General features: G+C 42.4%; 1 protein-coding gene across 1 annotated transcript in view; it reads right to left on the reverse strand.

Annotated features, from left to right (window-relative positions):
* The window catches only part of LOC103005707 (zinc finger protein 211-like), a 29,420-nt gene extending 15,465 nt beyond the window's left edge, over window positions 1-13,955 (reverse strand). Inside the window, exon 1 of the mRNA XM_028164803.2 lies at window positions 13,702-13,955. The gene's annotated coding sequence lies outside the window, so the exon portion shown is untranslated. The remainder of the gene's footprint in view (window positions 1-13,701) is intronic.
* Window positions 13,956-16,626: the final 2,671 nt, after the last annotated feature.

Below are 16,626 nucleotides of genomic sequence, written 5' to 3' on the forward strand. Positions count from 1 at the left end.
TAGTAACCACTAGTTTGTACTCTGTATCTGTGAGTCTTTTTAACATATTTTTATTTATTTAATTTTTGGCTGCATCGAGTCCTAGTTGTGGCTTGAGGCCTCAGCAATTGCGGCATGCGGGCTCTCCAGTTGTGGCTCAAGTGCTCAGTAGTTGCAATGAGCGGGCTTAGTTGCCCCGCAGCATGTGGGATCTTAGTTCCCCAACCAGGGATCAAACCTGAGTCCCCTGCATTGGAAGGCGGGTTCTTAACCACTGGACCACCAGAGAAGTCCCTGTTTCTTTTTTGTTATCTTCACCATTTTGTCTTCTTTTTTAGATTCCACATATAAGTGATATCATGCAGTATTTGCCTTTCTCTTTGAATTATTTCACTAAGCATAATACGCTCCAAGTCCATTCATGTTGTTGCATATGACAAAACTTCATTCTTTTTATGGCTGAGTAGTATTCTATTCTATTAAACATATACACATAATATATGTAATACATATATCAAAGATATATACAACTATATATATCCCACATCTTCTTTATCCACTCATCTATTGATGGACACTTAGGTTGCTTCTATATCTTGGCTACTGTAAATAATGCTGCTATGAACACTGGGGTACATGTATCTTTTCAAATTAGTGGGTTTTTGTTTGTTTGTTTGGATAAATAGCCAGGGGTGGCAATGCTGGATCATATGGTAGTTCTAGTTTTAGTTCTTTTGAGGAACCTCCATATTCTTTTCCACAGTGGCTGCACCAATTTACGTTCCCGCTAACAGCGTAGGAGGGTTCTCTTTTCTCCACATCCTTGTTATTTGTGGTCTTATCTTATTTTTTATTTTTTTTTAATTTTTGGCTGCATTGGGTCTTCTTGCTGCGCATGATCTTTCTCTAATTGCAGCAAGCTGGGGCTACTCTTCATTGCGGTGTGTGGGCTTCTCATTGGTGGCTTCTCTTTGTTGTGTAGCACAGGCTCTAGGCGCTCGGGCTTCAGTAGTTGTGGCACATGGGCTCCATAGTTGTGGCTCGTGGGCTCTAGAGCGCAGGCTCAGTAGTTGTGGTGCATGGCTCAGCTGCTCCACAGCATGTGGGATCTTCCCGGACCAGGGCTCGAACCCATGTCCCCTGCACTGGCAGGCAGATTCTTAACCACTGCACCACCAGGGAAATCCTGTGGTCTTTTTGATGATAGCCATTCTGACAGGTGTGAAGTGATATCTCACTGTGGTTTTGATCTGCATTTCTCTGATGATTAACAATGTTGAGCATCTTTTCATGTGCCTGTTGGCCATCCATAAATACAGTACAATACTGTAAATGTATTTTCTTTTCCTTATGATTTTCTCAACAGCATTTTCTTTTCTCTACCCTTAAGTATAAAATACATATAACATAGAAAATACGTATTGGTCAACAGTAGGCTATTAGTAATTACGTTTTGGGGGAATCAAAAGTTACACTCAAATTTTTGACTATGTAGGGGGTTGGCACCCCTAACCCCCACAGTTTAAGGGTCAACTGTATCTACAATGGATTAAAGAATAAATTTGTAAAAATCCTTTACGTTTACTACTACTACTACTACTACTAAAAAAAAAAAACCCTCTATTTGAAGAATAGCAAAGGATCAAATCATCACACTGAGAAAGGAGAGATAAAAAGAATCCAGATACTTTTGCATATTTTTTTCTATCTGAACTTCTCCTCCAATACCTTTCTTGTCTGTAAAAAACATGTTCCACCTAATACAGGAAAAGGGAGGGTAGAACCATCACCTACATTGATGGTACAGGCAATAATCATCAATGGCTGCTAAAGCCCTTAGATGAGAGTGACTCAGGTGCAGTTGACACACTGACTACATTGATCATAATCTTACAAAAGAGAAAAATGAATAATTCTGAATCTGATCTCATCTCTAAAATAACTACCTTTTTGCAGGAAATATTAAGCATGGGAGGTCACATTAAAAGACATCATGAGAAGGCAGTACACCAAATCAGAGTATCAGAAAATTCTACATGGAATATGATCTCTTTCAAACAAAAAAAAATTAATGTATAAAAGGGAGTTACTGGGCTTCCCTGGTGGCGCAGTGGTTAAGAATCCGCCTGCCAATGCAGGGGCCATGGGTTCGAGCCCTGGTATGGGAAGATCCCACATGCCATGGAGCAACTAAGCCCGTGCGCCACAACTACTGAGCCTGCGATCTAGAGCCCACGAGCCACAACTACTGAAGCCCATGCACCTAGAGCCTGTGCTCCGCAAAAAGAGAAGCCACCTTAATGAGAGGCCTGCACACCGTAACAAAGAATAGCCCCCCGCTCACCTCAACTAAAAAGAAAGCCTGCGCACAGCAACGAAGACGCAACGTGGCCAAAAATAAATAAATAATTTTAAAAAGGGAGTTATCCATAGACAATTATAAAATCAAGAGCTATAAAATATAATAACAAATAAGAAATGATTTCATGATTCTTTAAATGAACCTGTCAAAATATAAACATTCAGGAATATTTGAATACTGTTTGGTACTGGATAATATGGAGGAATTATTGTTTATAGTTACATATGATAAAATACTACAATTAAGTTAAACAAAAAATGTCCTTGTCTATTAGGTACAGGTACTTAAGGGTTTTTCTTTTTTGGGGGGCCACACCACATGTTTTGCGGGATCTTAGCTCCCTGACCAGGGATTGAACCCACACCCTCGGCAGTGAAAGCGTGGAGTCCTAACCATTGGACCACCAGGGAATTCCCTTACTTAAGTATTTAGGGATGTAGTGACACGACTTTTGGAGTTTGTCTGAGCATAAGCAGTTGCTGGAGGGAGATGGAGCAGGATTATAGATGAAATGATTTCAGCTGTGAGTCAGTCCATTTGTTGCTGTTTGATTAGTTCTTGTGGGTTTTTTCCTATCACCCTCCTCACTTTTCTAGGATTTTTTAATATTCTGTACTATTATTTAAAATTTTTTTATATTAGTAATTAGTCATGTTGAGTTTGTTTTCCATTTGCTATAATGTTATCCGTTTATTCTGGAGTGTAACATATCTCAAAACCTCTCCCGTTCAGATAATATCACATTGGATTCTAATAACATTATCCTTTCTCATCATTTTTCCTTAGCAAAATTAAAAATACTGAATCCCTTCAACCTCAGGAGAGGCTGACCTTAGTCAGCCATACTGGCAGAGGTGTAAAGTAGGAAAGAGAAAACCCAACTCTGTGGGTTATTTCATAGTTCTCACCAAGTTTTCACTTCTATTACCACCAGGTCATCAAACTCAGACTGTTATTGAACCCTCCTACACTGTTGGTGGGAATGTATTGAGTTGGCCAAAAAGTTCGTTCGGGTTTTTCTGTAAAACCGGAACGAACTTTTTGGCCAACCCAATAGAATGGTACAGCCACTATGGAGAACAGTATGGAGGTTCCTTAAAAAACTAAAAATAGAGCTATCATATGACCCAGCAATTCCACTCCTGGGCATATATCTGAAGAAAACCATGGTTTGAAAGGATACATGCACCCCAATGTTCACTGCACTACTGTTTACAACAGCCAAGACATGGAAGCAACCTAAATGCCCATTGATAGAGGAATGGATAAAGAAGATGTGGTACATACATACAATAGAATACTACTCAGCCATTAAAGAGAATGAAACAATGCCATTTACATAACGTAGATGGACCTGGAGATTACCATACTAAGTGAAGTTAGTCAGACAGAGAAAGACAAATATCATATGATATCACTCATATGCGGAATCTAAAAAAAAAAAAAAAGATACAAATGAACTTATTTACAAAATAGAAAACAGACTCACCTACTAAGAAAACTAACTTATGGTTACTAAAGGGGAAAGGTGGCCGGGTGGGGTTGGGGGTGGTGGTGGTGATAAACTGGGTGTTTGGGATTGACATATACACACTACTATATTTAAAATAGATAACCAACAAGGATCTACTATGTAGCACAGGGAACTCTGCTCAATATTCTGTAATAACCTAAATGGGAAAAGAATTTGAAAAAGAATAGATACATGTATATGTATAACTGAATCCCTTTGCTGTACACCTGAAACTAACACAACATTGTTAATTAACGATATTCTAATATAAAATAAAAAATTTTTTAAAATTCAGACTTAGGTAAAATAATTTTTAATAGAGGTTCAATTAAAACACCTTGCAGGCAAATATACGTCTATTATTAGGAGAAGCTTGCAGACTTCCAATATACCAAAACTGTCTCAATATCTGATATCATTCATGGATAAAGATGCAGTATGGCACCTCATGTACAACTTTTGTTCCTTCCAAAATTACAGGTTTTCAAAAAGTATTATCATGGTTAAATATTAGAAGCATGTGCAAATTGTTCAGAAATAAGACATAATGCTGGGTACCACCAAATATGACATGCCTGAAAAGATCAGGTGAAAATGACAGGTGAGGTCTGAGTAGTGAGAGAAGGAATCTGTGCAAAAGGTCTGGCTTTGTTTAAGGCCAATCTGAGGAGCTTTTTCCCTAAATATTATTCAGTTTTCATTTTGGAAAACCTTGCAAAATTATAGCCTGGAAGGGAGAGGAAAAGAAAAAAACATTTAAGTAAAAACTGCCAGACTCTTAGAAATGAACATGAAGAAGGGGGTCAAACCCATATTCACTGCCTCAATAAATATGTGTTAAGCACCTAAAGTATGTCACATTATTCTCAGTAGGTGAGCTATGTCAGGAAATGAGACTCATAATTAGAGAACCAAGACAGCTAAGAAAGGTGGACATTTGATAATAATTAAAATAAACAGGGATTTTCATGGTGGTGCAGTGGGTAAGACTCTGTGCTCCCAATGCAGGGGGCTCGGGTTCGATCCCTGGTCAGGGAACTAGATCCTGCCTGCACGTGCAACTAAGAGTCTGCATGCCACAACTAAGAAGTCCGCATGCCTCAACAAAGATCCTGTGTGCCACAACTAAGACCCAGCACAAAATAAATTAAATAATAAATATTTTTTTAAAAAGGTACTTTAAAAAAATAGGGGCTTCCCTGGTGGCGCAGTGGTTGAGAATCTGCCTGCTAATGCAGGGGACACGGGTTCGAGCCCTGGTCTGGGAAGATCCCACATGCCACGGAGCAGCTGGGCCCGTGAGCCACAACTACTGAGCCTGCGCGTCTGGAGCCTGTGCCCCGCAACGGGAGGGGCCGCGATAGTGAAAGGCCCGCGCACCGCGATGAAGAGCGGTCCCCGCACCGCGATGAAGAGTGGCCCCCACTTGCCGTAACCAGAGAAAGCCCTCGCACGAACCGAAGACCCAACACAGCCAAAAATAAATAAATAAATAATAAAAGTACAATTCAAAGGTTTAAAAAAAAAAAAAAAATTATAAAAAAAATAAAATAAAATATACAATATATAATAAGATAAAGGTACCTTAGGAGAAAAAAGGAGCTCAATTAGTGGAAGGGATGCAATATTAAATGTTAGTAAAGGGAGACCTCATTGACAGTTGGATATTTTAGACAACACTTGAAAAGAGGTGAAGGAATAATCCATGTGAATATTTTGGGCATATGATCCAAGCAAAAGAAACAGCCAGGGTCATGTCATGTCCCAGGCAAACTCAGGTGCCCATGTACATGAAACCAGTTGAGTGAGGCAGAAAGTTTAAGAGAGGAGGTCAGTGGGAAATCCCTGGTGGTCCAGTGGGTAGGACTCCACGCTTCCACTTCAGGGGGCCTGGGTTCAATCCCTGGTCAGGGAACTGAGATCCCACAAGCAGTGCGGCGCAGCCAAAACAACAAGAACAACAAAAACAAATAAATAAACAAACAAAACAGAGAGAGAGGTCAGAAAGGAACACGAAGCTCCGTAGGGTCCTGGTAAGGATTTTGAATTTTCTCTTAGGAAAATGGTAGTCATTACAGAATTTTGACCAAAAGACTGACATTTTCTATCTCACCTGCTGAAAGGCCGTGTTGTCTGGTAAGCTGAGAAAAGACTGCAGAAGAATAAGGGTGGGAGCATAGAGACTACTGTTGAAGAAATCCAGGTAAGAAAGGATGTTGGCTCTGACCAGGCTGGCAGCAGAAGTGGTTATGGAAAGTGGTCGAACTCTGGATAAATTTTGAGAGCAGAACCAATAGGATTTCTTATGACTGCATATGAGGTGTAAGAAAAAGAATGCATCAAGGATATCTAGATTTTTGGCATGTCTCAGCAAATGGAAGAATAGAATTGGCACCAACTGAGACAGGGAAAGCTATGACCAGGAAGGATTGGAAAGAAGCTCAGGAGAAATTTTTTTTAACATGTTGAGTTGGTGATGTCTACTAGAATTCCAAGAAAAGGTCTATTATACAGATAACTGTGGAGTTTCAAAGTGAGGTATGTTATGGAGATGTACACTTGCAAGTTTGGGGCTTATAGTGCTATTTACAGTCATGACACTGCATGAAATCACAATAGAATGTGTGTGAAGATTGAGAATTTAGACATGACTGAGCTCTTGGGCAGTCCCATATTAAAGGGATGGGAGAAAAAGAGGACCCAACAAATTCAAATTAAGAATAAAAATGTCAATTGTGGCAAAAGCTTCTGAGAGGACATTTAAACAAAATCTTAGAAGTTACCATTGGACTTAGGAGTTTGTTAATGACGATGGAGGTGTGAGGCTAATAAACCAAACCTGAGTGAGCAGAGCTACATAGCTGAGGTAATCGGAAGAGAGAAAAAAAATGCTCTTTACAAGTTCAGTTGTAAAAGGTGAAAGAGACAGTAGAACAGGAAATGTACTGGATCACTAAGAGAGAAAAAACTATTTTTATTTTTTAAAATTATTCATTCATTCATTCATTTAGTTGTGCCGGGTCTTAGTTGCAGCAGGCAGGCTCCCCAGTTGTGACATGTGAACTCTTAGTTGCTGCATGCATGTGGGTGAATTATTTCACTTCCATTATTAAGAATTAATTGCTCAATGTTAATTTTGAAATTTTATTTTGAGATTTAATTTTCTGCTTTTACTCAACTTTTTTTAAAAGTTAGGATTTGAGCATTGCATTAGCTGAGCAAATCTATGGGATCTAGCTCCCTGGCCAGGGATTGAACCTGGGCTCCCTGCACTGGGAGCAGTGTCTTAACCACTGTGCCACCAGGGAAGTCCCAGAAAAAACTATTTTTAGAAGGTATAAGTGTTTATAATGTTAGTTTAAAAAGAGCCAGAGAGAGAGCAGTAATAAACAGGTCACCAGTCATGAGATTTGATAAAGAACCAGCCCACAGAGAAGTTAAGACATGGGGGCATGGTCCTTAGCTGACATTAGAGTTAAATGATTTGTTTTATGTTAGAAAGCAGAAAGTGTTTTCAAATGGTGATTTCTTTGTTCTTTCTGAGGGGGGCAGGGGCAGAATATCAAGATAGAGGGGAGTAATACTGGGGAACTTAATGAACTAACAATTAAGATTTTACTGGCCTTGCCAGAAGTTTAATAAACATGTTGAGCCAAGAACTGCAATCTGGAGAGGAAAATAACAGGAGATGGAAAAAGGCTGCTGGTCCAGGGGACAACATACGTGCACAGGAGTTCAGGTGAAATTTGTGAGCAGGGTTTGGGAAGTTTTAAATGACAGATCTATGATGACTGAGCTCTTTTCCCTGAAAGTACTGAAATATTTATAATTATTAAGACAGTTCAGGGGAAGATATCCTAGATTTTCCGAATGTTCCCCAACTAAGTGAAGGTGGTAAGGCTAATAAAGGAAATCTCCATGTGGAGTCTTTTTAGTCAATGCGAACACTGAAATCTTAGAACAGTGATGGTCGAACCCAGGACTTTACATCTCTAAAGAGCAGAGAATGTATCTGAGACCTGAGCTGGTGATTCTGAAAGTCTTCTCTCTTTAAGCCAGCATACGCTCCAGGCAGTAAGTGAAACTGTGCCAACAGTCACTGGGGTAGGATGCAATTCCACTCCCCTAATTGGTGGTTGTGGTATAAGGAGAGTTTCAGTCAGAAATATAAATAGGAATTATGACATCTGCTGCAAACAGCTTATGATATACCATGGAGACGATACTGCATCCATCTAAAATTGAAGTGTGGTTTGTGTATAAAGAAAAAAAAAGATCTCCCAAAGCCCTATCATTACGGATGTCAAATCAAAATATTGTAAATTTGAGAAGACAACTTTTGTTTCACAAAATGTATTCTCCCTAAAATTGTTTAAAAACCCACTCCTGGACATTTATCTGGAGAAAACCATAATTCGAGAAGATACATGCAGGGGAGTTCCCTGGTGCCTAGTGGTTAGGATTCCTGCCATGGCAAGTGTTCAATTCCTGGTGGGGGAAGTGAGATCATGAAAGCTGAAGAAGGAAGGAAGAAAAGAAGAAAGGAAGGAAGGGAGGGAGGGAGGGAGGGGGGAAGGAAGGAAGGAAGGAAGAAAGAAGAGATACATGCACCCATGTACCCCAATGTTCACTGCAGCACTGTTTACAATAGCCAAGACATGGAAGCAACCTAAATGTCCATGACAGAGGAATGGATACAGAAAATGTGGTAAACATATAATGGAATATTACTCAGCCATAAAAAAAACAAAATAATGCCATTTACAGCAACATGGATGGACCCAGAGATTATCATACTAAGTGAAGTCAGACAGAGAAAGACAAATATCATATGATATCACTGAAATGTGGAATCTAAAAAGATGATACAAATGAACTTATTTACAAAACAGAAACAGACTTTGAAAACAAACTTATGGTTACCAAAGGGGAAAGGTGGGGGTGGGGGGAGGGATAAATTAGGAGTTTGGGATTAACATATACACACTACTATATTTAAAATAGATAACCATCAAGGACCTACTATATAGCACAGGGAACTCTACTCAATATTCTATAATAACCTATATGGGAAAAGAATCTGAAAAAGAATGGATACATGTGTATGTATAACTGAGCCACTTTGCTGTACACCTGAAACTAATACAACATTGTTAATCAACTATACCCCAATATAAAATAAAAATTAAAGGGACTTCCCTGGTGGCACAGTGGTTAAGACTACATGCTCCCAATGCAGGGGGGCCTGGGTTCAATCCCTGGTCAGGGAACTAGATCCCACATGCATGCTGCAGCTAAGAGTTCGCATGCCACAACTAAGGAGCTCATGTGCTGCAACTAAGAAGCCCATGGCCGCAACTAAGGAGCCCGCCTGCTGCAACTAAAAAGCCCACGTGCTGCAACTAAGGAGCCCTTTAACTGCAACTAGGGAGCCCACCTGCCACAACTAAGGAGCCCACATACCACAACTAAGGAGCTGGTGAGCCACAACTAAGGAGCCTGCCTGCCACAACTAAGACCCAGCACAACCAAATAAATAAATAAATAAATAATATATTAAAAAATAAAATAAAAATTAAATTTTTAAAAATTGTTAAAAAAAAGAGAAAACTGGCCCAAAATGGAGTCACTTGAACTGAGCTTCACTCACCAAACCAAGACTTAACACCTAACTTAATTACAGTTTCAGCCTCCCCTAGAAACCGAATCTTTTTTTTTTTTTAAACAATTTTTTTTTACTAGCAGCCTTTTATTTATTTATTTTTTAAATTTTATTTATTTATTTATTTATTTATTTATTTTTGGCTGTGCTGGGTCTTCGGTTCGTGCGAGGGCTTTCTCTAGTTGCGGCAAGTGGGGGCCACTCTTCATCGCGGTGCGGGGACCGCTCTTCATCGCGGTGCGCGGGCCTTTCACTATCGCGGCCCCTCCCGTTGCGGGGCACAGGCTCCAGACGCGCAGGCTCAACAGCTGTGGCTCACGGGCCCAGCTGCTCCGTGGCATGTGGGATCTTCCCAGACCAGGGCTCGAACCCGTGTCTCCTGCATTAGCAGGCAGATTCTCAACCACTGCGCCACCAGGGAAGCCCGAAACCGGATCTTAAATAAGTCAATCTGGAATTAACCTGGTCAGCACTAGTGAGGTAATTTGCCTGACAAACCCCTGCCTGCCGTTGCCTAAAGAAAGGTAACCTTACCACAAACAATAAGCTCTTTTATAGTATAACTTTCTCATAGCTCTTCGGAGCTCCTTTCTATTCGTTAGATGGGATGCTGCCCAATTCATGAATTACTGAATAAAGCCAATAAGATCTTTAAAATTTACTTGGCTGAATTCTGTTTTTTAACAAAACCAAATGGGACTACTTTGATGTTACCTAAGCAAACACCAGAGAGCTTTATAATTTCAGATCTCTCTGCCTGAATTTCTTTGTTCTCAAATAGCCACATGGAGTGCTTGCTGCGCAATCCTTTCAAGTTACCGGCCTAATGTCTTCATTAGAGTCCTTTCATGACAACCCTATTTAAAATAATAATAATAATAATAGCTCTCTGACCTTTGTCTTAATTTTGTGTAGTATATACTGCAAAATGTACTCTTTCTAATGTACAATTCAGCATCTTTTGAGAGCATATATAACCATAAATACATCACTGAAATATACAGAACTTGGGAATTCCCTGGTGGTCCAATGGTTAGGACTCAGCCCTTTCATGGTTGTGGCCCAGGTTCAATCCCTGGTCGGGGAACTAAGATCCTGCAAGCTGCAGCCAAAAAAAAAATAGCAACAAGGGAAAAGCAACAAATAATATACAAGGGAATCCCCATAAGGTTATCAGCTGATTTTCCAGCAGAAACTCTGCAGGTCAGAAAAGGGAAAAACCTACAACCAAGAATACTCTACCCAGCAAGGCTCTCATTCAGATTCAACGGAGAAGTCAAAAGCTTTACAGACAAGCAAAAGCTAAGAGAATTCAGCATCACCAAACCAGCTTTACAACAAATGCTAAAGGAACTTCTCTAGAAGAAAAGGCCAGGACTAGAAACAAGAAAATTACAAATGGGAAAGTTCACCGGTAAAGGTAAACATACAGTCAAAGTAGGAAATCATCCACACACAAATATGATATCAAAACCAGCAATCATGAGAAGCAGAGAGTACAAATGCAGGATATTGGAAATGCATTTGACATTAAGAGACCAGCAACTTAAAACGATATATATATATAGACTGCTGTATCAAAACCTCAGGGTAACCGCAAAACAAACTTCCGGGTACAAAACAAGTAAGTCACAGGGATGTAATGTACAACGTAGGGAACATAGTCAATAATATTGTAATAACTTTGAATGGTGACAGACAGTAACAAGACTTATCATGGTCATCATTTTGTAACGTACAAAAATAGCTAATTGCTATGCTGTACAACTGAAACTAATAGAAGTCAATTATATAATACTTCAGGGGAAAAAAACCACCTGGATTCATCTCTGAATCCTCTGTTTCACTCTCTCACTGTTATAAAACTGAATGTTTATGTCCCCCCAAAATTCATAGTTGACACAAAACCTCCCAATTTCATGGTATTAGGAGCTGGAGCCTTTGGGAGGAAATTAGGATTAGATGAGGTCATGAAGGCAGGCCCCACGTGAATGGGTTTAGCACCCTTATAAATGTCACGAGAGAGCTTGCTCCTCTCTCTGTTGTCCACCATGTAAGGACACAGTAAGAAGATGGTGTCTATGAACCAGGAAGCAGGCCCTCATCTGAACCTGACCATGCAGGCATCCTGATCTTGGACTTCTAGCCTCCAAAACTGTGAGAAATAAACTCTTGGTGTTTATGTCATCTAGCTTATGGTATTTTGTTATAGCAACCCAAGCAGAACAAGACACTTTCCTTCCACATTAAGAAATCTAGATAACCCTTAATAAAAACACATCCAGAATCCAGCCACTTCTAAGCTACCACTCTGTTCCATGAACCCTCAAGTGGCCTACTATAATAGCCTCCACCCTGGTTTTCCTTCCTCTTCCCTCAGTCTCACAATCTGTTCTCCACTATGCACCCATATGCAGCCTGTTAAGACCTAGGTAAGGGACTTCCCTGGTGGCTCAGTGGTTAAGAATCCGCCTGCCAATGCAGGGGACATGGGTTCGAGCCCTGGTCCAGGAAGATCCCACATGCTGCGGAGCAACTAAACCCCGTGAGCCACAACTACTGAGCCCATGTGCCACAACTACTGAAGCCCACATGCCTACAGCCCATGCTCCGCAACAAAGAGAAGCCACCGCAATGAGAAGCCTGCGCACCACAGTGAAGAGTAGCCCCCGCTCGCCACAACCAGAGAAAGCCCGCACGCAGCAATGAAGACCCAATGCAGCCATAAATAAATAAATGAATAAATTTATTTTTTTAAAAAGGGGGGGCTTCCCTCGTGGCGCAGTAGTTAAGAATCTGCCTGCCAATGCAGGGGACATGGGTTCAAGCCCTGGTCCAGGAAGATCCCACATGCCACGGAGCAACTAAGCCCGTGCGCCACAACTACTGAGCCTGCACTCTAGAGCCCAAGAGCCACAACTACTGAGCCCGCGTGCCACAGCTACTGAAGCCCGTGCGCCTACAGCCCGTGTTCTGCAAAAAGAGAAGCCACTGCAATGAGAAGCCCACGCCCTGCAACAAAGAGTAGCCCCTGCTCACCGCAACTAGAGAAAGCCCGCGCACAACAATGACGACCCAACACAGACAAAAAATTTAAAAAAAAATTTAAAAATATTAAAAAAAATTTTAAAAGACCTAGGTAAGATCATTCCCCTCCTCTGATCCAAACTTCCTATCACCTCCAGAATAGATACCCAACTTCTTAGGCAGCCATTCCAGTCCCGAATCTTGTCCTCCTGCTCCTTCTTCCCACCTGATGGAAAGGAGATCTTAATGATCCCAACTCAGCTCTACCTCTAAACATTTTTACATCCTGGTACTGGGATAACCTTTCCACATCCATTTACATTCGGTGCCAGAAATGGAAATACCTCCATATAATCCTTCGTAGACTCGGGACCCTGAGCTTGGATCCTTAACGAATACCACGACACCACAATACAGAGAATATATGGGTGGGGGTAGGGAACAGTAAGGGGCTGGGACACTCTACACGTACCGGTATAGGTCCCATAAGCGCTTCTGCAGCCATGTTTTAAGAGACAGGTTACAGATGAATGAATATAACCATGTCAGGTTTCAGTGGGTTCAGGCCCCTGTGTGCCCACGCCTGGCCCTTGAGCCTGGTGAACTAGGGCTGGATGCCTAACCTCCGTGCCTCAGTGTCTCACCTTACTAGCTCTGTGTGCTTGAACGAAGATCCAACCTCCTGGTGCCCAAATGCTTCATTCTCCTCCTTCAGTCTGTTCCTCTGTTGAACAGCCTTTGGGAAACTTTTAAAAGCCTAATGTAGCTTGTGTCCCCCCTTAGTTTAAAATTTTCCGCAGTGCTCAGAGTTCTGAGAATATAGGCAGAGGCCTCAGCCTGCTATTCCAGGCGCGACTCCACCTCAAACTTTGTTCCTCGCTAGGCACAACGGAGCCCAGGTTTTCCGAATCCTCACGGCTCAGTCGCAACTCCAAGCCTTTGTACATGCCGGTTCCTGTGCCTGTAACCCTCTCCCACATCTAATCACACCCCCGACAGTAAAATTAAACAGGAAAGCTGAGGTGTTAACCCCTGTCAGAAACAGGAGCCCATATACTAGCGCCTCACCGTCCTGGACACCGGGGCCTGGGCTGCAGGGACGAGAGCACTTGGGGCTTTAGTGTCTGGTGGGGTGAGGGCCCGAGGACGAGCGTTTACCTGAGGCGGGTCCCTCCGAGCGGCCGCAGCCATCCAGGCCTGTGGGCGGAGCGGGGCCAGGAGCGGGCCGGCGGTTCTTAAACCGGCCCTGGTGCGGATCATCTCGGGCGGCGCCGCGGCCGAGCCTCAGACTCGCCTTTGTGCAGCGGGAACAACGACTGCCCCGTCGCTTTCTCGGTCCTGTCCCGTCGGCCCCACTAAACGCTCCAGAACTTCTGCCCGTAAGAACACACCCGAGCAGCCAAAATGACCGCCCGGAGGAGGACGCCGGAAGTCCCGCCCCACGCTAGGCAACCCTCACGGAAACGCCTCTGTTCTGAGCCTTCATTGGCTCAGCAAGGCTGCCGATCGACGCAGAGTATTCTGAGTAATGTAGTTCCCACACTTGGGGTAACCCGCGCGTGGACTACTGGCAATCCTAGACCCCTGAGGGGCGCTGGGAAATGGAGTCAGCGGGCCAAAGGACTTAGAAGGCGCTTGTCCTTTTTTTAAAAAAATAAATTTATTTATTTTTATTTTTGGCTGCTTGGGGTGCGCAGGCTTCTCATTGCGGTGGTTTCTCTTGCTGCAGAGCACGGGCTCTAGAGTGCAGGCTCAATAGCTGTGGCGCATGGGCTTAGTTGCTCCGCAGCATGTGGGATCGTCCCAGACCAGGGATCGATCCCATGTCCCTTGCATTGGCAGGTGGATTCTAAACCACCGTGCCACCAGGGAAGTCCCAGGGACTTGTCCATTCTTAAGGGGTAGAACTCAGGGTTTCTGGGGGATGTTGTGTTGCCTGCAGACGTTCATCCAAGGTTGGAGATGTATTAGTTCAGACCCTGTGAACTTCATCATGCTCCCTGAGACTAAACATATCATTGCAGAAGCTCCCAGAGGACAGAGATCCAAATGCACATATCATTTCTAGTCATTCAGACACAAAATGTGTCCACTGGTGGCAGAAGCTAATAAACATTTCATGGGGGAGGGGCAAAATAGGGGTATGGGATTAAGAGACACAAACTACTACTGCTACCAAACCAAACTTGGGCTGTTTACCTGATGCATAGCAAAGCCAATCCATTGACACTCAGTTGTGGTGAAGGAAAGTACAGGGCTTATTGCAGGCACCAGCAAGGAGAACAGGCAGCTCATGCTCAAAAGACCTGAACTCCCCAATGGCTTTCAAAGAAGGGTTTTTAAAGACAGTGTGAGGAGGGAGGGTGGCAGGATGTGTGATCAGCTTGTGCACAATTCTCTGGTTGATGATGAGGTAATGGTGATATTTTCGGAATCTCAATTATCAGTTTTCTGGCTCTAACTGGTCTGGGGTCTATGTGCTGGTTGTCAGCACACAGTTAACTTCTTCCACCTGGTGGTGGTTTTAGTTTCTGCAAAACAACTCAGGATATGGCTCAAGATATTATCTATAGCCCTTGAGGAGGAACTAAAGGTCCTTGGCTTTGTTTTATGGCTAAACTATTATTATTTTGTCTTGCTTGACTGCTTTCCTTTGTTTCTGCATTTTCTCACTTCTCTGATTTTGCATTTGGAATTCGGGAAAGGCCTAGGAGGCTAAAACTTTTCTATTAACAAGAGTCAGGTCAGGAATTCCCTGGCGGTCAAGGGGTTAGGACTCCACGCTCTCACTGCTGAGGGCCCAGGTCCAATCCCTGGTCGGGGAACTAAGATCCCACAAGCTGTGCAGCAAGACCGGGGGAGGGGTGGGGGGGAAAGTCAGGAGACATGGGGATTGGGGGTGTCTGTCCCGGGGAAGGACCAACAGGGTCCTGCTCAGTTTCACTATGTATAAAATAGATAAGCAACAAGGATATATTGTATAGCACAGGGAAATATAGCCACTGTTTTTAACAACTTTAAATGGAGTATAATCTATAAAAATATATTTTTAAAATTTTAATTATTTATTTTTGGCTGCGTTGGGTCTTCGTTGCCGCGTGCGGGCTTTCTCTAGTTGCGGAGAGTGGGGGCTACTCTTTGTTGTGGTGCGCAGGCTTCTCATTGCAGTGGCTTCTCTTATTGCAGAGCACGGGCTCTAGGCACGTGGGCTTCATTAGTTGTGGCACGTGGGCTCAGTAGTTGTGGCTCTCGGGCTCTAGCGTGCAGGCTCAGTAGTTGTGGCGCATGGGCTTAGTTGCTCCACGGCATGTGGGATCTTCCCGGACCAGGTCTTGAACCCACGTCCCCTGCATTGGCAGGCGGATTCTTAACCACTGCGCCCCAGGGAAGTCCCCATAAAAATATTGAATCACTATGTTGTACACCTGGAACTAACTAATATTGTAAAACAACTATACTTCAATAAAAATAAATTAATAATGAAAAATAAACATTACCATGTTGGAATTAAATCTATACACTATGAAGTGCTAGACTCAGTTTTATCAGTCTCTGTATGTCTGGCCAGGGAGAAGAGAAAAAACACTCCAGATGGGCCATGACAGGAAAGACAGTAGAGGGATGCTGGGCTACTCAAAGCAGGAGTACACAGGTGGATCTCCGTAGTCACGTTAGAAAATACTTCTAACAGCATAGTAAATTAGTGTGCCCAATTTATAAGCAATATTTTTATCCATTTAGTATCTTTTTGGATAGCTTGATAGTTAACTTCCTTTTGGGAATCTGACATCAATCTCAAAAATAGAACAATGAAAGATATGCTGCTGTATTGATATGGGACAATGGGTGTGGTGTTCACAGGTGGAGCATATATGAAAAAGATGTTCTGAACCCCAAAATGCACGGGGTAACTTAAACCATGATCTCATATCATTGTTGGGAAGTGGTTATCATTTCCCCTGTGACTACAGAGACTGTTCTGCATGAGGAATTGATATTGTCTGGGAAAGTTATAAAATTCAAATTATAGAAAGCTATTAATGACTATGTAGTGATTCAGAGATTGTGTCAGAAATGTCTCAG

Source organism: Balaenoptera acutorostrata, chromosome 19, assembly GCF_949987535.1.
Source record: "Balaenoptera acutorostrata chromosome 19, mBalAcu1.1, whole genome shotgun sequence".
Classification (NCBI taxonomy): Eukaryota; Metazoa; Chordata; class Mammalia; order Artiodactyla; family Balaenopteridae; genus Balaenoptera; species Balaenoptera acutorostrata.